The sequence below is a fragment of the Myotis lucifugus genome, unplaced genomic scaffold (genome assembly GCF_000147115.1).
Source record: "Myotis lucifugus unplaced genomic scaffold, Myoluc2.0 scaffold_115, whole genome shotgun sequence".
In the NCBI taxonomy this organism is placed as follows: Eukaryota; Metazoa; Chordata; class Mammalia; order Chiroptera; family Vespertilionidae; genus Myotis; species Myotis lucifugus.
Window position 1 is genome coordinate 1,477,882 of NW_005871163.1, and position 10,440 is coordinate 1,488,321.

General features: G+C 47.1%; 1 non-coding gene across 1 annotated transcript; it reads right to left on the reverse strand.

Annotated features, from left to right (window-relative positions):
* Positions 1 to 256: 256 nt before the first annotated feature.
* Positions 257 to 343, reverse strand: LOC111826974. The gene has a single exon (XR_002830430.1). It is a non-coding gene; the product is annotated as a small nucleolar RNA SNORD35 (small nucleolar RNA).
* Positions 344 to 10,440: the final 10,097 nt, after the last annotated feature.

A 10,440-nucleotide genomic window follows, 5' to 3' on the forward strand; every position in this document is an offset into this window, starting at 1 on the left:
AAACAAACAAACATGTTTCCTGTTTCTTAGTAATTAACAGTCCGTTTTTACTGGGTTCAGACCAGGAGTCCATGAGTCTTGAGGATCCCTGTGTCTCAGTTTTCTGTAGGCCTGTTTCTGTAGCCTCATGAGCTGCCTTTTCTTCAGGTCATGGGTCTTGGCCTTCTCCTTCCTCTTCTCTTCCTGAGTGTCGGTGACTCGCTGGGACTTCCAGCCAGATGCCTAGAGAGGCAAAGCTCTGTAAGGCTCTGTGCTCCTCCCAGCATCAGCTAAGCCATTGGCATTATCGGCGCTGCCCACAGTGGTATCCACAGACCATCATGAGAAAAAGCCATCGTCTGCCAGCCTTGGGGACTGCAAGTTCACCCCCCTCGTGGGCCCAGATACCCAAGTTAGCCCACTCAGCATAACCTGGAACTCACTAAAAACATGTTTACACAAAAACTCATATGCCGGCATTCTTCATTGCATTATCCCTACTGGATAAAATGTGTAAACAACTTAAATGTCCATCAGCTGATGAAAAAATGAAATGTGGTATATCCATAAAACAAGGTATTTTTTAACATGGGTGAACCTTGAAAACATTATGCTAAGTGAAAGGAGCCAGTCCCAAAGGACTGTATGATGTGTGATCCATTTATACGAAACGTCTAGAACATCAAAGGAGATTAGTGGTTGCCTAGATCTGGGGGGCTGAGGATTGGGGGAAATGAGGAGCGACTGCTAATGGGTACAGAGTTTCTTTTGGGGGTGACTAAAATGTTCTAAAATTGTGGTGATAGACCCTAGCCGCTTTGGCTCAGTGGATAGAGCATTGGCCCACGGACTGAAGGGTCCCAGGTTCGATTCTGGTCAAGGACGCATACAGGTTGCAGCAGGAGGCAACCAATCCATGTGTCTCTCTCACATCAATGTTTCTGTCTCTCCCCCTCCTTCCCACTCTCTCTAAAACAAAACAGTGGAAAAAAATCCTTGGGTGAGAATTAACAAAAAATATATAAAAAAGTAAAATTTTGGTGATGTTTGCACAACTATGCGAATAGACTAAAAACCATTGAATTGCACAATTAAATGCATGAATTGTATGGTATGTAAATTACATCTTGATAAAAGCTATAAATTCATAATAAGTGAAGTATGCAGTTTAAGTGTGCAAACAATCCATTGTTACAGGTAGAGACACTGGGGTGGGCAGGGCAAAGTCACCCAAGTGGAGGGTGGGGATGAGGTAAAGTAGAAAGTAAGCTTGAAGGGGCCTCTCTAGAGCTGTGGGAGCCTGGAAGCTCTGTGCTCCTGGGAGGGCTGTGTCTGGAGGGGTTTGCTGCCACCCTGTGGAATTATTGAAGATTACACCTATGGGGACCAAGGCCTGATCTCCACCCATATCTGATTGAAGCTAGCCGGTAACAGGTGCTCTGCCCCATACAAGAGACAGGCCCAGCCAGCTGATAGGATAGGCTTGAAAAAAATAACTGCAATCTACCTATACACTTATTTGCATTGGTACCAGCAACAAGCTGTAGAAACAGAAGGAAACGTGAATCACTGAGGTCTGGAATTAAGGAAGGCTCCAAAGTGGAGCAGAGAAGGGAGAAAGGGCATCCAAGGCTGAAGACACAGCACAAGCAAAGGCCTGGAGGTGTGAAGTGCACGGTGGTGACATCCCTGAGCAGCCAGGAGGCTGTCACTTGCTGCATGGGGCCTGGCACTCAGTAGATGCTGAGTAAATATATAAATGCATGATTGCTAGGTTTGCAGAGCATATGCTTTTCGCACAATTGATGTATCTGAGGAAAGCTTTAGGTGGCTTCCTTACCTGGCAGAAAGGGAACCTAGCAAGAGGGTCAAATAGCCTGGAGCTCCTATAGAGGGAAAGAGCCTCTATGGAGTCCTTAGTGCCCCAATGATACTGAGGACACCTCTGTTATTACTTCTCGTGGTGTTTGACAGATGCCTTCACACTACCTCATCTGAGTCTTCTCCCAGCCCATTGAATAGATTAGAAAACTGAGGCACAGAGAAGTGAGGTAGTAGAGCTGGGGTTTAAACCTGGGCCTCCTTGTTCTAAGCCCATGCTCTCTGATGACTTATCCGTGTACTGATGAGAAGGAGCAGGGGAACTTGGGGCAGGGGAAGGGGAAAAGGTGTGGTCTAAATTGGCTGAGATAGAGATTTTCTTTTTGAATATTGAGGAGAGACTCAGGAATGCCAGACCCTGGAGTAGGAGGTTTGGGCATGTTCTAAAATGCAGGTTGGATTAGGAATCTGCCATAGCTCCCCATTGCTCTCAGAGCAGCCTGGTATCTAAGGTTCCTTCATGAGTAGCAGTAGCTCACTCAGTGATTAAGATCACTGGCCTGGCCCCGTACCAAGCAGCTCAACTGGTTGAAATGTCGTCCCAAAAAGCCAAGGGTTCAGTACCCAGTCAGGGGACATACAAGAATCAATCAATTAATGAATAAATAAGTGGAACAACATCTCTCTCTCTCTCTCTCTCTCTCTCTCTCTCTCTCTCTCTCTCTCTCTCGTCAATAAATTTAAATTTTAAAAAAAGCACCAGCTTGGGTATGTAATCTCTATGCCGCCACTGTCCAGCTATGTGACCCAGTGGACAACCCTTAACCTCTGGTGCCATTTCCTTCTCTATAACTTTGGATGGCCTGGCCAGCATTGCTCAGTGGTTGAGCATCGACCTGTGAACCAGGAGGTCAGGGTTCAGTTCCTGGTTAGGGCACATGCCTAGGTTGCAGGCTCTATCCCCAGTGTGGGCATTCAGGAGGCAGCCAACCAATGATTCTCTCTCATCATTGGTATTTCTATCTCTCTCTCCCTCTCCCTTCCTCTCTGAAATCAATAAAAATATATATTTTTTAAAAAGAAGCCATCTTGTTTATTTTTTTAACAAGAAGTTTATTTAAACAACAAGACACTTGACTTGAAGGGAAAACTATCTAGGATTCATTTTTTTAGAGTAATTTATTCCTACTTAAAGACAGATTGCCCTACATGTAACAGCTACGTACAGAAAAATTATAAAATTGTCCTTGGTTTGCCCTAACCGGTTTGGCTCGGTGGATAGAGCGTTGGCCTGTGGACTGAAGGGTCCCAGGTTCGATTCCGGTCAAGGGCATGTACCTTGGTTGCGGGCACATCCCCAGTAGGAGGTGTGCAGGAGGCAGCTGATCAATGTTTCTCTCTCATCGATGTTTCTAACTCTCTGTTCCTCTCCCTTCCTCTCTGTAAAAAATCAATAATATATATATATATATTTTTAAAAATTGTCCTTGGTTTTACAATGATAAATGAAAAACATTAAAATTCTCCAATCAAACAAGGTATGCCAGAATTTTTATGTTGTTCTTTTTTTGTTAAACTGAGAGCAAAATAACTTACTGGAATATAAAGATAAGAGCTGGATGAGCATGCCACTAATGGAAAAAGGGTGTTTTCACAGAACCAGTATTTTTTCCCCATCCCACCCTCTTTGATGTAGACCAAAACATACCATTGGCCATTTAGTAAAAAAAAAAAAAAAAATGCAAATGCTTGTGCACATACATCAGTTACTTTATGTACAATAAAGGAATGGGTAAGGGGAAAATGAAAGAATAGAGAAAACTATACTGTAGCAGTCAGATGTGTTGAAACCCAATTGCAGTTTTCTAACTGAGAAGGTCTTCTTGGTCTGGAGGCACAGAGTTCTGGAGTGAAGCAGCAGGTTCCCTTTTTCGTAGACCCCTCCCGTCTGCTGCTGGAACACACCAATTGTATCTTCCTCCTCCATTTCCAACTGTGCAGGTGTGTCTGCTTCATTAATTGGCTGCCTGTCAAGTCGGAATCTGATCTGCCTCATTGACAAAACCTGTCGTTCACAATAGGCTTTCATTAGTTTAGTAAGTGGTGTGTGCCTCTTAATCTTGAACTGCACCACAGAACCATCCTGCCCCGCCACCTTCAAATTAATATGATCGTTCTTCTCAGTCTTGACTCCTTCCTTGGGCTTTTTTTTGGCCATAGTGAGCGCCGGAGTCTCCTCAGCTGCCGCTTCACAAAAGAGGTACCAGGTCTGCACCAAACGAGCACACGAGCAGCACCAGCAGTGGCAGAAGAAGGAGGCGGCAGCGGTGGAGGAGGGAGAGGGCGGCACACCCATCTTCTTTAAAAATCTACACTAATAAAAGAGAAACATGCAAATTGGTGTCACTCCGTTATGCCCACCAGCCAATCAGAGCGACTATGCAAATTAACCCAACAAAGATAGCAGTTAATTTGCACATGCAGGTGCGGAGTGAAGACTGAAGGCTCTGGCCCGACTGAAGACTGAAGACTGAAGGGGCTTGGCTTCTCCCCTGCGGCCAGACCAAAGGCCTGGTCCCGGGTGCCAGAAGAAAACCGGTGCTGGCAGCCAGGGGAAGGAAGGCCTATTGCACGAATCTCTTTGTGCAATGGGCCTCTAGTAATAATAATAACACCCACCTCACCCAGCCAGTGTGGCTCAGTGATTGAGTGTCCACCCATGCACCAAGAGGTTGCTGGTTCAATTCCCGCTGACAGGGGCACATGCTCAGGTTACAGGCTCCATCCCCAGTAGGGGGTGTGCAGGAGGCAGCCAATTGATGATTCTCTCATCAGTGATGTTTCTACTCTCTCTGTCTCCCTTCCTCTCTCTGAAATAAATATATTTTTTAAAAAGATAACGACCACTTCACAGGTTATTGTGAGCAATAAACAAGTTCGTTATGAAAAGAACTCAGGGAAAACTATTTTGAGACACCTTAACTATGGGTATTGGTTTATCTCTTATAGAATTTTCAGTTTAATGTAATTCCACAAGAAAGATTTCTTGGACTACATAACAATTCTTAGTCTAAAAAGATAGTCATAATGGTGAACTATGGAAAGGCTTTCTGAATAATCAATGGAAAACTCACAGGAGAGAATCCTGATACCCAAGGACTGAAGGTGGAGACGGCATAGAGACTGGTAGGAGGGGCGGAGGCGCCAAAGGGCTGGCCTGGCACCCTCAGATGGCAACTGAAGTCCCAGAGAGATATCTCAGCTGTGGGGAGGGAGCCATTGAGAACTCTGGGATCTAATCCCGAAGCTGGGCTCCTCAGCGGAGAGCACCAACTGAGGAGGGTACCCACATAACATCTGGCTGTGAAAAGCAGTGGGGTGCTATCTGCAGGTAGTGGCAGCTGAAAGTTTGGGCACCCTCTTAAAGGGCCAATGCACAAAAATTCCCCGTGGAGTCACGCACCTTGTGCTCCGGCAGAGGGAGGGTGAAGCAGACTGGAGTGGTGAGAGCAGGACCCAGGACTGGGGACTCAGGGGATAGAGCTCAGAAGGCAGACACCCCAAGTTTCCTGGGCGGAGTCATTCCCTCACACAGCGGAGGACATCTTTCCTACATAGACACCTGCCTTGCTTGGGGGGAAGACAGTCAACACACACTATTGGAAAACACCTTGCCCTGAAGCCACTTAAGAGATTAAAAGTAACAATTAGCCTCCAGGCCAGTGTTTCTCAACCTTGGCTGCACATTAGAATCACCTGGGAATCTTTTTAAAATCCTGATTTCTGGGCCTCGTCCTCCAGAAATTCTGTTTCTTTGTTACTAATGTTGTGGCCCCACCCCATAACAAAGAAACAGAATTTCCAGAGGATGAGGCCCAGAAATCAAGATTTTAAAAAGATTCCCAGGTGATTCTAATGTGCAGCCAAGGTTGAGAACCACTGCTCCAAGCAGAAGCAACTGCCCCACCCTGTTGATAAAACTCTCGCCACACCTGAGGACAATTGCCTGGGAGGCAATTCAAGTTGGAATCCTACTACAGTATTCAAAATAGACAGTCAAATAAAGAGATTCCCAGACAAAAGAAGGCTAAAGGAGTTTATCACCACCAAGCCAGCATTACAAGAAATGCTAAAGGGATTGCTGTAAGGGATTGCTGAGAAGAAGCAGAGAGAGAAACCTAGCCATACAGAATTTAAATGGCTATAAATAAGTACCTCTCAATAATAACCCTAAATGTAAATGGATTAAATGCTCCAATCAAAAGGTGTAGGGTAGCTGAATGGTACAAAAACATGACCCAACTATATGCTGTTTAGAAGAGACTCACCTCAAAGCAAAAGACACACACAGGATGAAAGTGAAGGTATGGAAAAAATTTTTCCATGCAAATGGAAAAGAAAAAAAAAAGCTGGAGTAGAAATACTCGTATCCGACAAAATAGACTTTAAAAGCATCATTCTAATCTAAATAAGCTAGTCAGAGAAAGGTAAATATCATATGATCTCACACTTTTGTGGAATATAATCCTATCTAATAAAAGAGAAACATGGTAATTAGCCATACCTCCACTACCCTTCCCATTGGCTAATCAGGGAGATATGCAAATTAACTGCCAGCCAAGATGGCAGCCGGCAGCCAGGCAGCTTGAAGCTAACAGGAGGCTTGCTTGCTTCAGTGACGGTGGACTCCAACGTTCCCCGCCTGCCGCTGCCGGCCTCTGAGCTTGCAGTTTGAAACATTGTTACAAATATAGAAGCTAAACAAAACCCCAGAAACCTGCTTTCAGCCAGCCGGGATCTCAGAGCTGGAGTTGAAACAGTGTTTCGATTATAGAACCCAAACAAACCAGATACCTGCTTTCAGCAGCCGAGGCCTCAGAGCTGGAGCCAAGCCTCAGAGCTAAAGCTGGCCCAGAATAAAAAAAAAAAGAAAAAAAGGAGCGGTTGGGAGCTTCAGTCACCCGCCAGCCTGAAAACAGCCCTCAGCCCCTCACCCAGACTGGCCAGGCACCCCAGTGGGGACCCCCACCCTGAAGAGGGTGTGACCAGCTGCAAATAGCCATCAGCCCCTCACCCAGGCTGGCCAGGCACCCCAGTGGGGACCCCCACCCTGAAGGGGGTGTGACCAGCTGGAAACAGCCATCATCCCCTCATCCAGGCTGGCCAGGCACCCAAGTGGGACCCCCACCCAGATCCAGGACACCCTTCAGGGCAAACCAACTGGCCCCCACCCATGCACCAGGCCTCTATCCTATATAGTAAAAGGGTAATATGCCTCCCAGCACCGGGATCAGCGTGACAGGGGGCAGCACCCAAACCGCCTGATTGCCCTGCGGCTCTGTGTGTGACAGGGGGCGGGCCACAACCTCCCTATCCGCCCTGCTCTGTTCGTGACAGGGGGAAGGCGCCAACCCCTTGATCAGCCCTGCTCTGTGTGTGATAGGGTGCGGCGCCCCAACCCCCCCCCACGGGACCTGCTCTGTGTGTGATGGGGTAGAACCATAACCTCCCCATCGGCCCTGCCCTGAGTGTGACAGGGTGCGGCGCCCAACCCCCTGATCCGCCCTGCTCTGTGTATGATAGGGGGCGGTGCCCCAACTCCCCTATCGGCCCTACTCTGTGAGTGACAGGGGGGAGCTCCCCAACCCCCTGATCGACCCTGCTCTGTGCGTGACAGGGGGTGGCGCCGAAACCTCCCCATCGACCCTGCCTTGAGTGTGACAGGGGGCAGTGCCCCAACCTCCCAATCGGCCCTACCCTGAGCGTGACTGAGGGTGGCATCGCAACCTCCCGATCCGCCCTGCTCTGTGCATGACAGGGGGCAGCACCCCAACTCCCCAATCAGCTCTGCTCTGAGCCCAACCAGGGGCTGCACCTAGGGATTGGGCCTGCCCTCTGCCACCCAGGAGCAGGCCTAAGCCAGCAGGTCATTATCTCCCGAGGGGTCCCAGACTGCGAGAGAGCACAGGCCGGGCTGAGGGACCCCCCCTCCCCCCCGAGTGCACAAATTTTTGTACACCGGGCCTCTAGTCTATATATATAAAAGCCCAGCAACCGTTATGGCAGAACAACCAGAGTGACCAGAACGACCAGAATGACTGGTGGCTGTGACGTGCACTGCGGCAGCCAACCAACCTGATGCGGGCAGCGATCGGCGCTCCCTCCCGGCCAGCCCAGCCCCCGATCGGCCCCCAACACCCCTAAATCATTGCCGCACTCCCTGGTGCATGTACATTTAGTGCAAGCACAAGAAAATAATTACCAGTCCCTTCTGACCCCAACCAGAGTCTCCAGAGGGCTCTGCTGATACTGCAGCCAAGGTGTGGAATTCTCCCTCCACGGCCCACAGCCCAGGAGACCTTCCAAGTTAGCAAAAAGGCGACCTAAGCATTAAGGGGATGGTGGCCCTTTGCTGAGGAATGTAGAGGGGCTGGGTGAGTATTTTGTGAAATTTCGGTGCCTTGCAGATTAGGTGAGCTTTCAATCTCTCTTTAAATGGGGCAGCAAAGAGGACCTGCAGGCTGCCAGAAGCAACATCGAAGGGTAGGAACATTCAACAACAGAAAAACTTTTAAACAAACAGACATGAAGATCATATTGGGAAACTGAGGGCAGAGCCCTAGAAAGAACAAAAAAATCATTAAAGGGCCATCAACCATCTTGATATACATTTGCAAACAACACCTAAACAACTTCATCTCATGGCACGGTGAAAATGCAAAACAGTTCTGTTGTGGGTTTTCTTTTGGCCATCATTAAAGTATAATTAGATCCAGCTGGAGGAAAGCTATAGCTTCCAACATTAGACCCCATGGCCTGCCCCACCCCCGATCGGCCCCCATGGGGGCGGGCCGGATGGGCCCCACCCATGCACGAATTCGTGCACCAGGCCTCTAGTGAACAACATAAACTGATGAATAAAAAAGAGCCAGAAGGAAAAAATATTCTAGAATATAATAGAAGTAATCCTGTTATTTGCAGATTTTTAATATTTCCTACAACTTTTGTGATATCATACTATGTTAGTACAGTTTTGGTAATACTGTTATACTTAAAATCCTTTTATTCTTGAACTATTAATGTTTATTGCATGTAATATTATTATATGTAAGATCATTTTTCTTTTTTTAGAGCATTTTTCTTGAATAATTGGTGTTTATTGCATGTAATATTATTATATTTAAGATCGTTTTTGTTGAGATATTTATGTTTATTGCATGTAACATTATTATATTTAAAATCGTTTTTCTTGAAATAAAAAAAACTGGGGGAAAAAGATAGTCATAATGACTTAATTTGAACTAAATTTTTATCTTCTAGAATTTCACTAAATAAATCACAGTAATTAGTGGGGGAAGAAAGAACTCGGGACCATGCTTGCTATTATTATTATTATTATTATTATTAACAAAGCCTAATTTTTGGCTCCTCTCATTGACTCACCGTGGCTTCTCTGGAACAAGCTATGCATAGTGTTGCCTCCAGGCCTTTCTGCAAGATGTTCCTTCAGCCTGGAATGATACCGCTCCACCATCCCAGCTTTCCGGATCCTTCCACACATCACCTCTTCCCAGTCCTTCCTGGTCCTCTCTAGCTAGAACCCCCTCTCCTCTACACCTGGCCTAACCCTCATCTCCTCCTGCAGCATAATACGCACAAGATGTATGTCCGTGGTCCCTGCTCTGAGAACTTCGGCTGTGCGTTTCCTAAGGACAGGCACGGTGTCTTATCTCTTTATGACCCACCAATGCTGTCAAAAATGCTTGTGGAAAGAAAGCAAGAAAAAAGGAAAGCAAAGAGGGAGGGGAAGAGGGAGGGGAGGAGGCGCAAGTAAGAAAGATGAAGAGAAAGGAGAGATGAAAGTGAATTAGAGATGATGGCAAGAGAGACTTTAAGAGAAACCATCCCCCACTCTGTTGCTCTTCTAACAACTTCGGGGAGAAGAACATGGAGACTGGAGATGGGTAATTTGCAAGTCTTCAGGGGTCTTATTCTCATTCCTTGACCTGCGGCTTTGCATTGAACTCGGCTTTGAAAACCTCACAGTGGCTCTGGACTTGCTCTGTAGCCTCTCTGAAGCCCAGTTTCCTCATCTGTAATAGAGATAATGATAGTACTTATCTAATTGGGTTGTTGTTATGAGGCTCAAATGAGAAAATAACTGGAAAACCCTTGGTACCTGCTCCATAGGAAGAACTCAGTAAGTGCCGAAACCGGTTTGGCTCAGTGGATAGAGCGTCGGCCTGCGGACTGAGGGGTCCCGGGTTTGATTCCGGTCAAGGGCGTGTACCTGGGTTGCGGGCACATCCCCAGTAGGAGGTGTGCAGGAGGCAGCTGATCGATGTTTCTCTCTCATCGATGTTTCTGACTCTCTATCTCTCTCCCTTCCTCTCTGTAAAAAATCAATAAAATATATTAAAAAAAAAAAAAAAAAAGAACTCAGTAAGTGCTGTGTCATGATGGGGATAGTTTGATGATTCCAAGAATTCCAGACGTGTTCGAAGGAAGGGCTGGACTCTGCCGGGGAGGGGAGGTGCCTGCTGGGCTTGGAGAGATGCCTATTGCCTAGTGCCCGGCCCAGTGGCCACCGAGAGGTCACCCCTTGTTTTCTCCTGGGCCTTCCCATCCCCCCAACCCCAC